The sequence below is a fragment of the Triticum aestivum genome, chromosome 7B (genome assembly GCF_018294505.1).
Source record: "Triticum aestivum cultivar Chinese Spring chromosome 7B, IWGSC CS RefSeq v2.1, whole genome shotgun sequence".
In the NCBI taxonomy this organism is placed as follows: domain Eukaryota; kingdom Viridiplantae; phylum Streptophyta; class Magnoliopsida; order Poales; family Poaceae; genus Triticum; species Triticum aestivum.
In genome coordinates this window covers 659,520,594-659,541,400 of record NC_057813.1, presented here as the reverse complement: position 1 = coordinate 659,541,400, position 20,807 = coordinate 659,520,594, and positions in this window count along the sequence as shown.

Below are 20,807 nucleotides of genomic sequence, written 5' to 3'. Positions count from 1 at the left end.
TCTTCCTGGGTCACTGATAGAAGGTCACAAGTTGACATATATCTTGTAGTGAGTGGTCTTGTGATTAGGTTATTATGCATGGCCTCATTCATGATAGACTGTAATAAGTCTGCAGCAAGCACAAAATGCAGGGGAGTGAAAGTGCATTATATCGACTAGAGGGGGGTGAATAAGCAATTTTTATGAATTCTTCACCTAGGAATTTGCTAGTGAGGAAATTCCTTAGCGAAGAACTACTTGCAGCGGAATAAGTACTCAAAAGTAAACATAACATAACACAAGCATAGTCATCATGATGAAATGAAGACAAGCACAGAGTACAGAAAGCGTAAACACAGGATAGCACAAGATGAAGACAAACGGACTGAAGAAATTGAACTGAGGAAATTGAGAAAGTCTTCAATCAAAGTCTTCAAACAGTTATGAACAGGCACACAACAACTGAAATGAGGAAATGAAAGAGTTGAGGAAATAGAACCAGTATGCTTGGTGAAGACAATGATTTGGAAGACCAGTTCCAACTGTTGTCTCAGTTGTACGTCTGGTTGGAGCGACTAGGTATTTAAACCCGAGGACACACAGTCCTCGCCGTATTCTCCTTGATCTAAGGTCACACAGACCTCTCCCAATCACTCGTGGTAAGTCTTCAGGTGACTTCCAAACCTTCACAGACTCGGTCACTCAGCGATCCACAATTCCTATTGGATGCTCTAGACCATGATGCCTAACCGTCTGGAAGAAGCACAGTCTTCAAAGGTAACAAGCGTCGGATCCACGCAGGATCAATCCAGTTATGCTCAATCACTTTGGGTTTGTAGGTGTGTTGGGTCTGGGTTTTCCTCACTTGATGATTTTCGCTCAAAGTCCTCGAAGGATGGGATGCTATCAAATGACGAGTGTTAGTTTCTCTCAGAGCAGCCAACCAGCTAGTGGTTGTAGGGGGCAGCTATTTATAGCCTAGGGAGCAGCCCGACATGATAAGACATAAATGCCCTTGAATGATATGACCGTTAGGTGGGTAGATATTTTGGGACAGCTGGCGCATAGCACAGCAACGGTCAGAAGTTTGACTCTCAAATTCCTCAGGGCTATCATGTTCCTCACTGTGTAGGCAATCCGCACTGGTGAATTCCTAACTCCTCAGTCAGAAGAAATTCCTCAGAGACCAGAAGAACTTTGTCTCTGTCACTGAAGAAATCGACTGAACTGTATGAGATTTCCAATGGCTTCACTCGAAGGGATTGGTAGGTGTAGGATTTTGAGTAGAGCATCACATGGAAAAATTTTCCTCAGTATTTCCTCGACCCCCTTTAACAGTACGGTGTTTCCTATGACTCAAGAAAGAGAAAATGAAACTACGAAAACAAAAGTCTTCATGCTTCATGTTCCTCGAATGAATTCCAAGTCTTTAAGGTCGCCCCAATTTCTTCACTTTCAAAGTCTTCAGAAAGTCTTCAGAAATCCAAAGTCTTCAGTCGAAGAACTTCATTTTTAGAGGTCGACTTTGTCTGTAAATATCAAACTCCTCATAGACTTATAGACCTATGTACACTCACAAACGCATCCGTCCCTTAACCTATAAGTCTTCAATACACAAAAATCACTAAGGGGCGCTAGATGCACTTACAATCTCCCCCTTTTTGGTGATTGATGACAATATATGTTAAGTTTTCAACGGGGATAAACATATGAAGTGTAAATACTGACATTGAGAAATTTGATTGCAAGATATAGAAGAACTCCCCCTGAAGATGTGCATAGTGAGGAATTTGCTTTTGAAGCAATGCACACTAGAAGAGTATAATCATGGAGATCTCCCCCTATATCTTGTAATTCATACACGCATTTGACATATAATATGAAGAATTTTAAATGCATGATGAAATATGGTGACTAATGTAATTCAGCATGCGTGCATTGACATTAATGAGGAATAAGCATGCAGAAGAACTCAGCAAAAGTGTCAGGTCACCATAGAGTTTAAGTTCACAACTCGATCCAGCAAGGTCATCAAAAAAACGAGAGTTGTAGCTTAGCAAAAACCGCCCATATAAGATAGACCCGCTTGAAGACTAACTCAAATTTCTCCCCCTTTGTCATCGAATGACCAAAAGGGATGAAAATGAGGACTAACGCCCCTGAAGAATATCATGATGATGGAGGAGCGCCAGCGTTGTTGGGGTCGTGTGTCATTCTAGGGCCTGCCGCAGTGTCATGCAAGACTTCATACTGTCTGTGTCGCGTGATGAAGAATATAAACTGGCTACCAAGGAAGGAATCTTGACCTTCTTGTATTTCTTCGGTGGAGGAGCAGACCAGTCAAAATCTTCCTTGAAGCCCATTTGCTTCAGATCTTCTTCACCATAGAGATGTGACAGAATAGCCCAGGTGCGATCGAGGACTTCATGGAGGTAGTAATGGTTTTTTTTCACTGCATTATGTGTAGCAATCATGTTGTGAAGAATAGAACCAAACTGACGCTTAACCAATTTGTGGTTTCAATCCACCTTTTGATGAAGACTAAGAAGCAGCTCACGGTCAGTCATCACACGAGGAGAAGTGGCTTGAGGATTTGGCTTGGATGCATTGGCAGCAGAATCATGAGTGGCAGAGTCATCATTGGTGGAATAAGATGCAGCTTTGCGAAACTGACCATCCAATGGACGAATGCCTTCATCAATAATAGCTGGTGCCTTGCCCTTCTCATTAGCTGAGGAATATGTCCGCTTGAGGACTTCAATCGGTGGCAAGTAGCTAAGGTGATTCTGAAAATCAGCTTTGTAGTTGAGTGAAGACCTTGTTCTGAGGAATCTCATAATCCAAGGAACATAAGGCTTCAGCTCAAACGGAGAAAGTGCAACATTTGCCAGAGTCCTTATGAAGAAATCATGATAATTAACAGGGATGCCATGCATGATGTTGAATAGCAGATTCTTCATGATGCCAACAATTTCCTCATCAGATGAATCGTGACCTTTGATAGGACTCAAAGTCTCCGTCAGAATACGATAGACTGTTCTTGGAACATACATCAATTCCTTCACGAGGAATTTGGTCCTTGGGGCTTGACCGGGCTTCAGAGGCTTCATTAGCACTTGCATGTAATGAGCAGTGAGTTCAGGTTCTTGGTATAGACAATGAGCACCTTCAGGTGGAGGACTAATTGGCAGGGCATGAAGTAATTCAGAGGCTGGTGCTTTGTAATGAGTATTTTCGGTCATCCAGTCCAACACCCAAGTGTTGATATCACCAGCGTCACCTGTGATGTGCAGCGTTCCGTAGAACTGAAGAATAAGCTCTTCATTCCAATCAACAATGTCAGAGCAAAAGTTGAATAGCCCTGCATCATGAAGCACACTGAGGACTTGAGAGAAGCATGGCATTGATTCCATGTCCATGTGAGGAATATGCTCGTGGTCGAAGACTTTGTCTTTGTTGAATAGTAGTGAAGAATAGAAGTTTGCCTGGCTGGCAGTCCAGAAGCGCTTCCTTCTAAGACGAGCAGAGTCATATGGGTTGAATTCAGTGAAGAAAGCATGCTCGCCGAAGAAATCATCAGCCTTGAATTTCTGCTTCTTCGAGAAAGGATCCTTTGGCTTGGGCTAAGGAGTATCAGTCAATTGCATCACCACCTCAGGAATCACAATCTCAGGATCCACAGGCTGAGGAATTTCAGGCTCTTCTTCAGCTGCAACCTGGGTCTTCAATTCTTCATTAACATTTTCATCAACACTCGTGACTGGAATTTCTTCATGGACATATGGGGTTGTATGAGGTTCTTCAGATCCCATTTGTACTTCAGTAGCAACAGGGGACTGAGGAATTGATTGAAGTGGGGTGAAAAGTGGAGAGTTGGGGTGCCGACTTTCCCAAAAGTCATCATTCAGCACGGGTGTGGTACAACCAATGTCCACATCTTCATCTTCCATTTCTTCAACACTGACCTCTTCAGCTGTAAACTGAGGCATAGGCGAGGAGACAACTGGTGTTGAACGGATTGCATCCACTTCAATTTCTTCATCCAACTGCTCTGATGAAGCAGTAGAAGGAATTTCTTCATCTCATTCACTTGGAATCACATAACCTTCATCAAAAGGAACAATGTCCTTTGATGGCATGAAAGAGACAGGAACGACATCAATTGGGTTGTCAATTGAGCTTGTCAAAGGCTTCATCTTCTTCGAAGCTGAAGAATCTGATGAAGTTGATGCCTTCCTTTTCTTCATAGTTGCACGCTCTGCAGCCTTAGTCTTCTTCACATCTGATGCAGATGGAAGGATTGGAGTTTGCATTCGTGCAGGAGGAGCAGTGGAATTTGGTTCATTTTCTTCGGGCACAACTGATGCAGTTGCCCCGACTTCTTCATTTTCTTCAGGCGCACCACTAGTGGATGCCCTAGCAATTTCTTTAGCGGCTGGAATGCAGTCATCAGCCCTAGTACTTTCATTTTCTTCAGCAGCCTGATTGTCATCAACGATGCTGGCATGTTCTTCAGTAGGCTGTGTAGATGCTTCAGCCTGAGGATTTTCTTGTTGCGTTGGGGCTGCAACATTTGAAGTGAATTTATCAGTAATCTTCACAAATCTGACTTTGGCTCCAAGCCAGTCAGCATAGTAGCGATCAAATTCATCACTCAGTTGCTTGATCTCAGCTTGTAAGGCAATGAGTTGTTCAGGGGAAAGATTGAGGACGTTGTCCTTTAGGTAGCGCTGCTTCTTGTACTGTGCTTTCTTCACCCTTCTTCCTTCTTCAAATTTCCATTTTTCTTCTTTAATAAAGGCAGTCAAAACATAACTTTGACTAGGAGTGAGGTTCATCTCCGGCAAAGGTGTGTTTGCGTCCTTGTGCCATAGATCAATGAAATCTAGGATCAACTTCGGATCCAGTAACATTGGCACATTGCCGCCTTTGGTTCTAGCGGCCCCGGTCCGCCTGTCTCTGATGATTTCGGCAAGTTCTTCATCATCAACCTCGTCATCATCAGATGGCACTTGAAAGGCGACATGCTTCTTGTGAGGACTTAGTCGAGAGCCTTGTCCAACAGTTGCCTTTTTCTTCATCAGAGAGGGGCCAGTTGAGGAATTTGGTGCAGCTGAGGAACTCGCAGAAGCTCCTGAGGCAATTGAGATGCCTGTAGTCCTTTGGCACGTGGCGAGATGCATAGGTGCAAAGGATTTATTTGGAGCAGCTGAGGACTTTGTCGGAGGAGCTGAGGACTTTGAAGGAGGAGGAGCAGTTTGAGGATTTGGCCGTCAGGGCTTTGAAGAATCTGGCCGTGAGGGCTTTGCTGAGGAACTTGGCCATGAGGGCATTGAGGGAGAAGCACTTGGCTTGTGAGCAGGCTTCTTAGGCATGGCCTTCTTCAGCTTGCTTGCAGAGTCCTCAGCAGCGGTAGCAGCAGCAGCAGAGTCTTCATTGAATTTCCTCACTGCTTCCTTTGCCTGTTTGGTCAGTTTGGCCTGGCGCTTGGCCCATTCATCAGGATAGTTCTTACTGCGCTTGAGGCTGGTGGGATCTGCCAATTGGCCAGGTGCCAACGGAGGTCTTGGGCATGGAGGATTGAGAGCGAGTTTCTTCATATACTTGGGAGTAACATATCTGTACTCCCTCCATTCCCGTGCCCATCTCCTCTCAATCTTTTGAATGCGCACCTTGCGCTGATTTTTATATTCCTCAGGGGGTGTGCAGTATCCAGCATAAATATCATCAGGGATCTCAAATGTTGTGTTGACCTCGGGCCTCTTTCCACCCTTCTGTGGCTTCTTACCGTCAGCCATTTTCTTCAGTTGAGGAATATGAACAACTGAAGTTTCTGAAGAGGTGTGCAACTTTTCTTCGAGGAACACTACAAATGAGTTAATTTGATGAGAACCTAGTGATTCAGCAGCGAACATGTGTACTTGTGAACAGGGTATAGTTGCGAGGAATTTGGAGAGGTCATATGCGTTCTCAGAAGGTTTTTCAAAAAGAATAAGTTTGAGGATTGACCAGATGAGTCTTGAAGAATTTCACTAAGTGTTCTTTGTCTTAGGTTCTAGAGTTGTATAGATCCAAGATCCACACAATTGAGGAATCTTGAAGAAAAATTATTGCTTAGAGAAACGAATCAAGAGCAGATGACATGTGAGTTGTTCGGTGTGTGAAGATTTGAAGAATAAACACCTTTGAAGATTTTAAAAAAACATTTGAATCAAAGAGGGCAGTTAAAGTAACTTTTAATTACCCTTGATGAAGAACACGACAAACTGGGAAGTGTAGATGTGAAGTTCGTCAGTTCAGATCTTCCACGCCCTAACTCGACAGAGGAAGACAGCTACGGTGGCGGCGGAGTGAAGAAATCCGCAGCCGGCGCGAGTACGACGGTGATGAGGTCGAGGCAGTGAAGCTCTTCCTCACCGACGACGATGAAGTAGCAGCGGCGCTAGGGTTTTGAGAAGCTCGGGCGGGAGTGAGAACGTGCAGAGTAAAAACGAAGTGAGGAAGGGAAGGGGGTATTTATAGTCGGAGTGAAAAACTATACGCCCGAGTAAATCGGCCCCTGGCCCTTCTCATTCGCTTGACATGTGTCACCCATGTACTGAGAGGTGGTGATCGTGTGAGATCGTGGGTGAATAGAAAAGTATTATCGTGGGATGCGGAACTGTTTGAGCGGCAAAGCCGAAAATTTAGATAAGATAAGTTAAAAGTTCCATTCGCAAATTCTTCAGCTGACAAGGACACAGTGATGATTTTGAACGAGTTTCAAATAGAACGCACATGAAGAATTTGTGAACAGACTGGGTTGAGTTTATCATAGAGGGGGAAGGGTCCGATCACATTCACTTAGCAGAAAAAATCAACTTGAAGAATTATCAATAAGTGAATGCTGTAGAGGACATAAACTCATATATATAAGTGAATGCTGTAGAGTTCCTCATTCAGAGCTGCTCTTCTTGTGAGATGAAGATTTTGGGGATTTTTATGATGAAGACTTCGAGGATTTCTTCTTCTTCTTCGCATCATCAGAACTATAATCCTTGTACTTCTTCTTCTTTGATTCCTTATCCCACTGAGGACAATCTTGGATGTAGTGACTGGGTTTCTTGCATTTGTGGAATAGCCTCTTCTTGTAGTCACTAGATGAGGAACCATTACTCCTTGAGGATTTTCCAAAGAGACCACGTCTTGAGAACTTCTGAAATTTCTTCACAAGCAGTGCTAGTTCCTGACTCAGTTCATCAGGATCACCAAGGCTGCTACCAGAGTCTTCATCTTCAGACTCAGATACTACCTTGGCCTTCAGAGAACGTGATCTTCCATAGCTCGAACCATAGAGATCTCTCTTCTCAGCAAGCTGGAACTCCTGAGTGTTTAGCCTCTCGAGGATATCAGCGGGATCAAGTGACTTGTAATCAACACGTTCTTGTATCATTAGTGTCAAAGTATCAAATGAAGAATCAAGCGATCTCAGCAATTTCTTCACCACCTCATGGTCGGTGATGTTAGTGGCACCAAGTGCTTGAAGCTCATTTGAGATATCAGTGAGGCGATCGAAAGTTTGCTGAACATTTTCATTGTCGAGTCTTTTTAAGCGGTTGAAGAGATTGCGAAGAACATTAACACGAGAGTCACATTGAGTTGAGACTCCTTAATTCACTTTGGATAGCCTATCCCAGATAAGCTTAGCAGTTTCCAAAGCACTCACTCTTCCATACCGCCCTTTGCTCAGATGGCCACATATGATGTTCTTCGCTTGAGAATCGAGTTGCTTGAATCTCTTCACATCAGCAGCATTCAGAGAAGGTGTGACTGATGGAACACCATTTTCCACAACATACCAGAGATCGTTATCAATTGCCTCAAGATGCATTCGCATCTTATTCTTCCAGTAGGGGTAGTACGTCCCATCAAAGGTAGGACACCCAACATAGACCTTGATCATACCTGTGGTCGACATAACTAAAACTCCAGGCGGTTAAACCAAAGTCACACAGAACAAGGGAGTACCTTGCTCTGATACCAATTGAAAGTGCGTTATATCGACTAGAGGGGGGTGAATAGGCGATTTTTATGAATTCTTCGCTGAGGAATTTGCTAGTGAGGAAATTCCTTAGCGAAGAACTACTTGCAGCGGAATAAGTACCCAAAAGTAAACATAACATAACACAAGCATAGTCATCATGATGAAATGAAGACAAGAACAGAGTACAGAAAGCGTAAACACAGGATAGCACAGGATGAAGACAAACAGACTGAAGAAATTGAACTGAGGAAATTGAGAAAGTCTTTAGTCAAAGCCTTCAAACAGTTATGAACAGGCACATGCTACGTCTTGAGCTTGCGTTGGTTTTCCTTGAAGAGGAAAGGGTGATGCAGCAATAGTAGCGTAAGTATTTCCCTCAGTTTTTGAGAACCAAGGTATCAATCCAGTAGGAGGCTCCTCAGAAGTCCCACGCACCTACACAAACAAACAAAGAACTCGCAACCAACGCAATAAAGGGGTTGTCAATCCCTTCACGGCCACTTGCGAAAGTGAGATTTGATAGAGATAGTATGATAAGATAAATATATTTTTGGTATTTTATAATATAGATGCAAAAAGTAAAGATGCAAATAAAAGTAGATTGAAAGCTTATATGATAAAAGATAGACCCGGGGGCCATATGTTTCACTAGTGGCTTCTCTCAAGATAGCATAAGTATTACGGTGGGTGAACAAATTACTGTCAAGCAATTGATAGAAAGGCGAATAATTATGAGATTATATAGGCATGATCATGTATATAGGCATCACGTCCGCGACAAGTAGACCGACTCCTGCCTGCATCTACTACTATTACTCCACACATCGACCGCTATACAGCATGCATCTAGAGTATTAAGTTCATAAGAATAGAGTAATGCATTAAGAAAGATGACATGATGTAGAGGGATAAACTCATGCAATATGATATAAACCCCACCTTTTTATCCTCGATGGCAACAATACAATACGTGCCTTGCAACCCCTACTGTCACTGGGTAAGGACACCGCAAGATTGAACCCAACGCTAAGCACTTCTCCTATGGCAAGAAAGTTCAATCTAGTAGGCCAAACAAAAATGATAATTCGAAGAGACTTGCAAAGATAACTCAATCATACATAAAAGAATTCAGAGGAGATTCAAATATTTCTCATAGATAAACTTGATCATAAACCCACAATTCATCGGATCTCGACAAACACACCGCAAAAAGAGTTACATCAAATAGATCTCCAGAAGAGAGGGGGAGAACATGGTATTGAGATCCAAAAAGAGAGAAGAAGCCATCTAGCTAATAACTATGGACCCGAAGGTGTGTGGTAAACTATTCACAACTCATCGGAGGGGCTATCGTGTTGATGTAGAAGCCCTCCATGGTCGATTCCCCCTCTGGGGGAGCGCCGGCGAAGGCTCCAAGATGGGATCTCATGGATACAGAAGGTTACGGCGGTGGAAATTGTTTTTCGTTGGCTCCCTCGATGTTTTCGGGGTACGTGGGTATATATAGGAGGAAGAAGTAGGTCGGTGACCGCCCAAGGGGCCCATGAGACAGGGGGCGCACCCTGTAGGGGTGGGCGCGCCCCCCACCCTCGTGGCCGTCTCGTCTGCTTCTTGGCTTGCACTCCAAGTCCTATGGATCACGTTCGTTCCAAAAATCACGCTCCCGAAGGTTTCATTCCGTTTGGACTCCGTTTGATATTCCTTTTCTTCGAAATACTGAAATAGGAAAAAAACAGCAATATGGGCTGGGCCTCCGGTTAGTAGGTTAGTCCCAAAAATGATATAAATGTGTAAAAAAAAGCCCATAAACATCCAAAAGGGGTAATATAATAGCATGGAACAATAAAAAATTATAGATACGTTGGAGACATATCAAGCATCCCCAAGCTTCGTCCTCGAGTAGGTAAATGATAAAAACAGAATTTTTGATGTGGAATGCTACCTAGCATAATTCTCAATGTAATTTTTTTTATTATGGCATGAATGTTCACATCTAAATGATTCAAAACAAAAGTTCATATTGACAAAAGAAATAGTAATACTTCAAGCATACTAATCAAAGCAATCATGTCTTGATACGTCCCTACAAAATCATATAGTTAGGCTATGCTTCATTTTTGTCACACAAAAATGTTCCCAAATTCTACACCCCCGATGACAAATCAAGCAATTGTTTCGTACTTAAATAATCTCAAACTTTTTCAAGTTTCACGCAATACATGAGCGTGAGCCATGGATATAGCACTATGGGTGGAATAAAATATGATGATGGGGATTGTGTGGAGAAGACAAAAAAAGAGAAAGTCTCACATTGACGAGGATAATCAACGGGCTATGGTGATGCCCATCAATTGATGTCAACATGAGGAGTAGGGATTGCCATGCAACAGATGCACTAGAGCTATAAATAAATGAAAGCTCAACAAAAGAAAACTAGTGGGTGTGCATCCAACTCGCTTGCTCACGAAGACCTAGGACATTTGAGGAAGCCCATCGTAGAATATACAAGCCAAGTTCTATAATGAAAAATTCCCACTAGTATATGAAAGTGACAACAAATGAGACTCGCTATATAAAAACATGGTGCTACTTTGAAGCACAATATATGAGACTCGCTATATGAAGGACATGGTGCTACTTTGAAGCACAAGTGTGGAAAAAGATATAGTAACATTGCCCCTTTTTAATTATTTCCTTTTTTCTTTTTTTTCTTTTTTCTTCTTTTTTTCTTTTTTTCTTTTTTCTTTGGCCTTTCTTTTTTTTCTTTTGGCCTTCCTTTTTTTACTTTTTTTGTTTTTGGGGACAATGCTCTAATAATGATGATCATCACACTTTTATTGATTACAACACATGAATTACAACTCGAAACTACAACAAGATATGACTCTATATGAATGCCTCCGGCGGTGTACCTGGATGATGCAATGAATCAAGAGTGACATGTATGAAAAATTATGCATGGTGGCTTTGCCACAAATACGATGTCAACTACATGATCATGCAATGGCAATATGACAAAAGTAATGTATGTCATGATGATAAACGGAACGGTGGAAAGTTGCATGGCAATATATCTCGGCATGGCTATGGAAATGCCATAATAGGTAGGTATGGTGGCTGTTTGGAGGAAGATATAAGGATGTTTATGTCTGATAGAGCGTATCATATCATGAGGTTTGGATGCACCGGCGAAGTTTGCACCAACTCTCAAGGTGAGAAAGGGCAATGCACAGTACCGAAGAGGCTAGCAATGGTGGAAAGGTAAAAGTGCGTATAATCCATGGACTCAACATTAGTCAAAAGAATTCATATACTTATTGCAAAAATTTAGAAGTCTTCAAAAACCAAGCACTACGCGCATGCTCCTAGAGGGATAGATTGGTAGGAAAAGACCATCGCTCGTCCCCGACCGCCACTCATAAGGATGCACAATCCAAGTACACTTCATGTTTCAAATTTGTTACACTACTTTAACCATACGTGCATGCTACGGGACTTACTAACTTTAACACAAGCGTTCTTTAAATTCATAATCACCCAACTAGCATGACTTTAATATTACTACCTCCATATCTCAAAACAATTATCAAGTATCAAATTGATCATAGCATCCAATTCACTTCCTATGATAGTTTTATTATACCCAACTTGAATGCCTACCATTCTAGGACCAATTTTATAACCATAGCAAATATCATGCTGTTCTAAAAGACTCTCAAAATAAAGTGAAGCATGAGAGAGTATCAATTTCTACAAAATTAAGCTATCGTCGTGCTCTAAAAGATATAAGTGAAGCACTAGAGCAAAAACTATCTAGCTCAGAAGATATAAGGGAAGCACATAGAGTATTCTAATAAATTTCAATCAAGTAGGCTTCTCCCAAAAGGTGTGTACAGCAAGGATGATTGTGTTAAACTAAAAAGCAAATACTAATATCATACACGACGCTCCAAGCAAAACACATATCATGTGGCGAATAAAAATATAGCTCCAAGTAAAGTTACTAGTGAATGAAGACGAAAGAGGGGATGCCTTCCGGGGGAATCCCCAAGCTTAGGCTTTTGGCTATTCTTGAATATCTTGGGGTGCCATGGGCATCCCCAAGCTTAGGCTTTTGTCACTCCTTATTCCATAGTCCATCAAATCTTTACCCAAAACTTGAAAACTTCACAACACAAAACTCAACAGGAAACCTCATAAGCTCCGTTAGTGAAAGAATGCAAAACCACCACATAAGGTACGGTAATAAACTCATTATTTATTTATATTGGTGTTAAACCTACTGTATTTCAACATCTCTATGGTTCATACCACTTAATACTAGCTATAGATGCATCAAAATAAGCAAACAACACACGAAAAACAGAATCTGTCAAAAACAGAACAGTTTGTAGCAATCTGTAGCTAACGCAAACTTATGGAACTCTACAAATCCTACAAAAATAGGAAGTCCTGGAAAATTTATCTATTGATCATCAGCAAAAAGAATCAACGCAAAATAACGTTTATGTGGTTTAACAAAACTAATTTCGTGAGCGCAAAGTTTCTGTTTTTCAGCAGAATCAAATTAACTATCACCATAGGTTATCTTATAGGTTCTACTTGGCACAAACACTAATTAAAACATAAAAACACATCAAAACAGAAGGTAGATGCAAAATTTATTACTGAACAGAAACAAAAACAAAAAACACAAATAAAATTGGGTTGCCTCCCAACTAGCGCTATCGTTTAACGCCCCTAGCTAGGCATAAAAGCGAAGATAGATCTAAGTAGTGCCATCTTTAATTTTTCGTTTTTAGCGGAGTCATGCTCGAATCCGGGAGGTTCTTTTCGTTTCCCTTTCATACTCGGAAATTTCTAGATCTAACGAATCCAACCGCTTATTGCAAAGAGTAATCAACATATTCATGCGGTGAAGATTTCCGCTAACACTTTTAAGAGGCTCAAGAGACTTTTGTAATATTTTTGTTACTTCGCAAATCTTTCCAAACACTTGTGTTTCTTCTTGGGTAGGATGTGGTCCTCCCTTTTGAGGTAGTGTTCCCACTATTCCCTCTATAATTTCATGCGCAATACTAGGATCAATTTCAATATAATTTCCCTTGGCAATGCAGTCCAAGAGTTGTCTATGCGTCATGTTTAGCCCAACATAAAAATTGCGAAGAGGAATTCTAAAATTCACCTCTAGGGTGCAATTGCGATAAGATTCCATCATCCTATACCAAGCATCTTTTAAGTTTTCTCCTTGCCTTTGCTAGAAGTGAAGAACTTCAAACTCGGGAGACATAGGAGTGGATAAGGAACTAGCCATTATGACGAGGTAAACGATCTAACATACGAGCAAACAGAAAAAGACAAGCGAAAAAGAGCGGATGAGATTGGGAAAGAGAGGGTGAATAAAACTCCAAGGGTGAAGTGGGGGAAAGGAAAACGAGAGGCAAATGGCAAGTAATGTAAATGCGAGGGAGATGAGTTTGTGATGGGTACTTGGTATGTCTTGACTTGAGCGAAGACCTCCCCGGCAACGGCGTTAGAAATCCTTCTTGCTACATCTTGAGCTTGCATTGGTTTTCCTTGGAGAGGAAAGGGCGATGCAGCAATAGTAGCGTAAGTATTTCCTTCAGTTTTTGAGAACCAAGGTATCAATCCAGTAGGAGGCTCCTCAGAAGTCCCACACACCTACACAAACAAACAAAGAACTCGCAACCAACGCAATAAAGGGGTTGTCAATCCCTTCATGGCCACTTGCAAAAGTGAGATCTGATAGAGATAGTATGATAAGATAAATATATTTTTGATATTTTATAATATAGATGCGAAAAGTAAAGATGCAAATAAAAGTAGATTGAAAGCTCATATGATAAAAGATAGACCCGGGGGCATAGGTTTCACTAGTGGCTTCTCTCAAGATAGCATAAGTATTACGGTGGGTGAACAAATTACTATCGAGCAATTCATAGAAAAGCGAATAATTATGAGATTATCTAGGCATGATCATGTATATAGGCATCATGTCCGCGACAAGTAGACCGACTCCTGCCTGCATCTACTACTATTACTCCACACATCGACCGCTATCCAGCATGCATCTAGAGTATTAAGTTCATAAGAACAGAGTAACACATTAAGAAAGATGACATGATGTAGAGGGATAAACTCATGCAATATGATATAAACCCCACCTTTTTATCCTCGATGGCAACAATACAATACGTGCCTTGCAACCCCTACTGTCACTGGGTAAGGACACCGCAAGATTGAACCCAAAGCTAAGCACTTCTCCTATGGCAAGAAAGATCAATCTAGTAGGCCAAACCAAAATGATAATTCGAAGAGACTTGCAAAGATAACTCAATCATACATAAAAGAATTCAGAGGAGCTTCAAATATTTATCATAGATAAACTTGATCACAAACCCACAATTCATCGGATCTCGACAAACACACCGCAAAAAGAGTTGCATCAAATATATCTCCACAAGAGAGGGGGAGAACATGGTATTGAGATCCAAAAAGAGAGAAGAAGCCATCTAGCTAATAACTATGGACCCGAAGGTCTATGGTAAACTACTCACAACTCATCGAAAGGGCTATGGTGTTGATGTAGAAGCCCTCCATGGTCGATTCCCCGTCCGGCAGAGCGCCGACGAAGGCTTCAAGATGGGATCTCACGGATACAGAAGGTTACGGTGGTGGAAATTGTTTTTTCGTTGGCTCCCTGGATGTTTTCGGGGTACGTGGGTATATATGGGATGAAGAAGTAGGGCGGTGGCCGCCCGAGGGGCTCACGAGACAGGGGGGCGCGTCCTGTAGGCGTGGGCGCCCCCCCACCCTTGTGGCCGCCTTGGCTGCTTCTTGGCTTGCACTCCAAGTCCACTGGATCACGTTCGTTCCAAAAATCACGCTCCCGAAGGTTTCATTCCGTTTGGACTCCGTTTGATATTCCTTTTCTTCGAAATACTGAAATAGGCAAAAAAAAAAGCAATACGGGCTGGGCCTCCGGTTAGTAGGTTAGTCCCAAAAATGATATAAATGTGTAAAATAAAGCCCATAAACATCCAAAAGGGGTAATATAATAGCATGAAACAATCAAAAATTATAGATACATTGGAGACGTATCAGCACACAACAACTGAAATGAGGAAATGAAAGACAATGATTTGGTAGACCAGTTCCAACTGCTGTCTCAGTTGTACGTCTGGTTGGAGCAGCTAGGTATTTAAACCTGAGGACACACAGTCCTCACCGTATTATCCTTGAGCTAAGGTCACACAGACCTCACCCAATCACTCGTGGTAAGTCTTCAGGTGACTTCCAAACCTTCACAGACTCGGTCACTCGGCGATCCACAATTCCTCTTGGATACTCTAGACCATGACACCTAACCGTCTGGAAGAAGCACAGTCTTCAAAGGTAATAAGCGTTGGATCCACGCTGGATCAATCTCTTCAGTGATGCTCAATCGATTTGGGTTTGTAGGTGTGTTGGGTTTGGGTTTTCCTCACTTGATGATTTTCGCTCAAAGTCCTCGGAGGATGGGATGCTCTCAAATGACAAGTGTCAGTTTCTCTCGGAGCAGCCAACCAGCTAGTGGTTGTAGGGGGCGGCTATTTATTGCCTAGGGAGCAGACCGACATGATAAGATATAAATGCCCTTCAATGATAGGACCGTGAGATGGGTAGATATTCTGGGACAGCTGGCGCATAGCACAGCAACGGTCGGAAGTTTGACTCTCAAATTCCTCAGGGCTATCATGTTCCTCACTGTGTAGGCAATTCGCATTGGCGAATTCCTAACTCCTCAGTCAGAACATATTCCTCAGAGACCAGAAGAACTTCGTCTCTGTCATTGAAGAAATCGACTGAACTGTATGAGATTTCCAATGGCTTCACTCGAAGGGATTGGTAGGTGTAGGATTTTGAGTTGAGCATCACATGGAAATTTTTCCTTAGTATTTCCTCGACCCCCTTTAACAGTACGGTGTTTCCTATGACTCAAGAAAGAGAAAATGAAACTAGAAAAACAAAAGTCTTCACACTTCATGTTTCTTAAATGAATTCCAAGTCTTCAAGGTCGCACCAATTTCTTCACTTTCAAAGTCTTCAGAAATCCAAAGTCTTCAGTCGAAGAACTTCATTTTTAGGGGTCGACTTTCTCTGTAAATATCAAACTCTTCATAGACTTATAGACCTATGTACACTCACAAATGCATCGGTCCCTTAACCTATAAGTCTTCAATACACCAAAATTACTAAGGGGCACTAGATGCACTTACATGGAGAAAGAGGATCTCCCTGCCTTACTCCTCTCTTGCACAGGAACTGCTTCCCAGGAACACCATTAAGTAACACAGCAGAATACCCAGAGGAGAAAAGCATGTCCATCCACATCAGCCACCTGGTTCCAAAGCCTCTTGCAATGAGTATTTCTTTGATTTATTGATGCTCAATGAGATCAAAAGCCTTCTCAAAATCCAAATTTAAGACAATAATCTCCTTGCCAAACATTTTACACTAATGAATGAATTCATATGACCAAGCAAGACAGTCCTAAATAGACCTTGCTTTTAAGAAACCATACTGGTTGGTGTGAACGAGCTTCAGAATGACATCTTGGAGTCTATTTGCCAAAAGTGTTGTGATGATCTTAATTGAGCAATTTAGTAGTGAGATTGGTCTGAAGTCATTGGGTGTAGTTGGAGCATGTTTCTTGGGAATGAGAGTAATGAAAGAAGAGTTGATGCTCTACAGGCTGATTCTTCCATGGTAGAAATCATCAATCAAAGTGTAGAAATCAGGTGCTAAAATATCCCAGCAATGTTTGATGAAGTTTGTATTGAAACCATCTAGCCCTAGTGCCTTGTCATTAGGCAGATTTTTGACAACTGCATCTATTTCATCTTTGGAAAAGGGTATTTCAAACACAGAGAGATCCACATCTCTGCTAAGAAGGTTGCCCAAATTGAGAGGGTTGAATGTGGGCACAGAAGTATCCGGCCTTTGTTTGAAAGCTTTTAGAAGAATATTGGCTTTGGCATTATGCTCTCTATCTATGTTGCCCAAATCATCATGTAAGCTTGCAATATGATTAACCCTGTATTTGATGGTAGCTTTGTCCTGAAAATACTTGGAGTTGGCTTCTCCAAATTTAACCCACCTGATTGTAGCTCTTTGTTGCCAATAGATCTTTTGCAGCTCCAGAAGTTTAAGCAGGTGCTTCTTGAGAATCTCTCTTCCATTCCATTCTGGCAAAGTGAGGGTTCTGAACTCTTCCATCGAGTCAAGGAAAAGAATGACTTCATTGGTGGCTTTAATGGATATGCATTGGAACTAGCCTTAGGCATCCATCCTACTTAATCTAATCCTATATACCTAAGGCTAGTTCCAATGCATTGGTGCTTACATGAGGTGCTAAGCACATTAAAACCTTTAACAACTAAAGCCCCCAATGCATAGGTGCTTAACTTATTGATGCTAAGCATCCTTCATTTAATGATTTTACAACTAAAGTTCTTTATGCATTGGTGGGATCCTTCCAAATTAAGTGTTTTTCCTAGGTTCTTGCGTTTGGCATTGTTTCTTCCTGAGGTCACCACACTCATCTCTCCTCTTAATTACCTTGTCACATCAGACTTTTTGCCTACATGGCATCCTTAACACCTGTACAAGGTGGAGCATTGGAGGGGCCTAAGGCTGGTTGTAATGGGGAGTATCATATACTAGTATCATGCATATGATACTAGTGTATGATACTACTTCCCTAATGCATAATATCATGTTTTGGTATCATGTAGTATTCTATTTATTGCCATGCATGACACAAAGTAGCATTGCATTTATTATGATACGGTATCATGGTATGATACTCCACCCTTTCTTTCTTCATTTAATGCTATGACACATCATCAAAATTGTCTAGTTGGCATGCATGATACTAGTTATGATACTACCATTACGACCAGCCTAAGAGACTCACCCCCACTACCATATTTATCTTAACATACAACCTATCCACCTCATCACATATCCCCACATGCCACCTCAACAAATTTGCCATCTCAGCATTTTTTCATGTCCCTTGGTCACGGAATTTAATAGTGGTCGCGTTATCTCTTCCGTCTCCCATAACTGACGGCTAATTTTAAGTGATCTCCTCTTCCATATTGTTAGGGCATGTACAATGGTTGATAAGATAGTCTTATCTTAAGTCTTGCATGTAAATTAGAGATGACAAAAAAGCATGTCTACAATGGGTCATTTCTTAGTCTTATCTTAAATAATTAGTTGTTCCTAAAAACATGGTGAAACAAATTGTGCTAAGAGATCATCTTTTGTCTTCTCTTAAATAAGAGAAGACAAGCCTTATCTTACGATTTCTCTCTCCTCCACCTCATCATTTATCCTACGTGGCACTCTTAAGATAGAACCATTGTACATGCCCTTACTCCCAAATAATAAAGTTCCATCACCGTCGCCGCTTCCTTATCCCGTCTCCGCTGAATCTCCATCGATCCCTCCATCTTGATCTCCTATGTCCTCTACTAGCGCCGGCGGCTACCTCGGGGCGCACCGGCCCTCCGCCCTTACCTGCACTCCATACCTGGTCGTCCCTAGCGTCCTCCACCTCCAAGATGGCGTTCATAGTTCGGCTCTCACGATGCGCTCTCTGCTAGGGTTGCATCTTGCTGTCCGACTGCAAGCACTACCAACTCTGTATCATTTTTGTGGGAATACACCCCTCTATCTATGGATGTTGTCCATTATGGTTTCCCTGCCGATTGCAAGGTACCCATCTTTGTATTCCAGCGTTGATTCCTAGGGCTCTCTTCCACGTGAGAGCATCAATTTATTCAGATAGAACCAAACCAATTTTGTTTGTATTTTATTTTTGTGGATTTTGCAGCACAGGAGACTGCTGATGACAAGCCGCTGAGAGGTTTTAGGGGAAACACCTAGATAAGAACCAGTGGGTAGATTAGTACCTTATTGGAATTGCTGATTTTTTCTGTTGATATAAAATGCACATATGCATATATCCAGCACAGGTATGGTACTGCTATCGCTCAAGTTATGGCAAGCAACCCATGATTCAGGTTAAGTTATTCATGAACATTTTGATTTACCGGGTTATACCAGTTGTGGCGCCCTTGATACGCATATATCCAATCAGATAGGCATTGCTCGGTTTTGTTGCACGATAAGTATCCCTTTTGTCTCTAGCTATTTACAATCTATATCCCAGTACTAATTAACATAAACCTTTCAAGATTATATTAATCTAATCTGTTGCCACCTATCTGGCATCCTGATCTGACACTTCATATTACAGTCCAGTGGATTTAAAGATGATATATTTACTCAAGGATTAAACAGGTAAATAATTCTACCCTACAGTTGCTCATTTCTGTGTTTCTTTTGTGGGGCTCATTTATGTGTTTTGGTGTTTTTGGATTAGGAATAGTTCCATTAAAAATTTTCAAGTTGCAATTTGCAGAAAATTATGAAAAGAAAGGCAACATTCGGCTTAAAGAAATATTTACACCTCGAACTTCTTTCTGGTTTGAGTTTTTTTTTTCCGCTTGTCTTTCTGGTTTGAGTTAATCATCAATTTTGAAGTTCAAGTATGATACACCTGTTCTTGAACCAAGCGCTAGAAAATGTTACCAGCAGAAGCTGAAGAGAGATACTGAGTATCTTGCTTTACCAAGTCAGGTGGGATTTCACTTTAACTATTCAAGATCAATGCTTCCACGAGCTCTGACCAAGCGATTCTGCAAACTGTAAAAGGAGCAATTAGTGTGAGCATAACTAGGGCCATTAGATATCTCAGTGCTACATAAGAACTAATATTTAATTCTGAGCCTGCTACTTCATCAAAACATATAGAAGATATCTATTATGTTTATTGCGTTTGTCATCTACCATTGTTTTTTTAGAAAACTTGCAATCATTTAAATTTATACAGCATGCAAGTCTGATTGAGCAATTTCATCAAGATGCCAACTTCTGTTTTTTCATAGACAAACCTTAAATTTGTTCTCGGCAAGCACGTTACTCAACATCTTCTATTTTCTGTTCAAGCAGGGACCGGAATATACAAGGACACATATTCGGCTCAGGTTAACTTGATCTCGGAATCGATAAATAAAGTCATAAACCATTGTCTTCTTTGTAGGCTCCACCTTCTAGAGGCCTAAAAATATGCTGTCTTGTCTGCAGTGTACGCAGATGTTTGCTGGATGTTGATTCCATAGTAATTATATTGAAGTGTTGGCCATTGTTATCTCTTATGACTAATCGCAGTCTAAAAATGCCATGGCGTAAGCTATTTAATCACAAATTACTTTGGAACATTTTCCGCTGTGTCATTTCCTTAATATCTTCTGGTGGTACACTTGGACGTCATCAAAAATCTGATCTGTTTAATATTACCATCATTCAGAAATAAGTGACGTGGTTTTAGTTCTAATTACTTGTACCCAACGGAGGGAGTATCACTTAGCTTATTTATATGTGTTACTATCTGGACATATGCTTTTGTAGAAAATCCCAAAAGACATTTGTTTGGTATGATGATAAGTTAGTAATTTGTCAAACATTTTTGCGGCATGTAAAGTCCTTCACTCCTGCAACCAGCACATGTTTGAATTTCTTTTTGCCAGTACTGTTACATAGTCATTTGACTCATTTGGTGCATTTCTATTCGCTTTTACACTTCATAGATTTATTTATCAACTTTACTTCAACTTTATGTGCTAATTTTTCCCGCAGCAACACGCGGGGTACCAATTCTCTCTACATG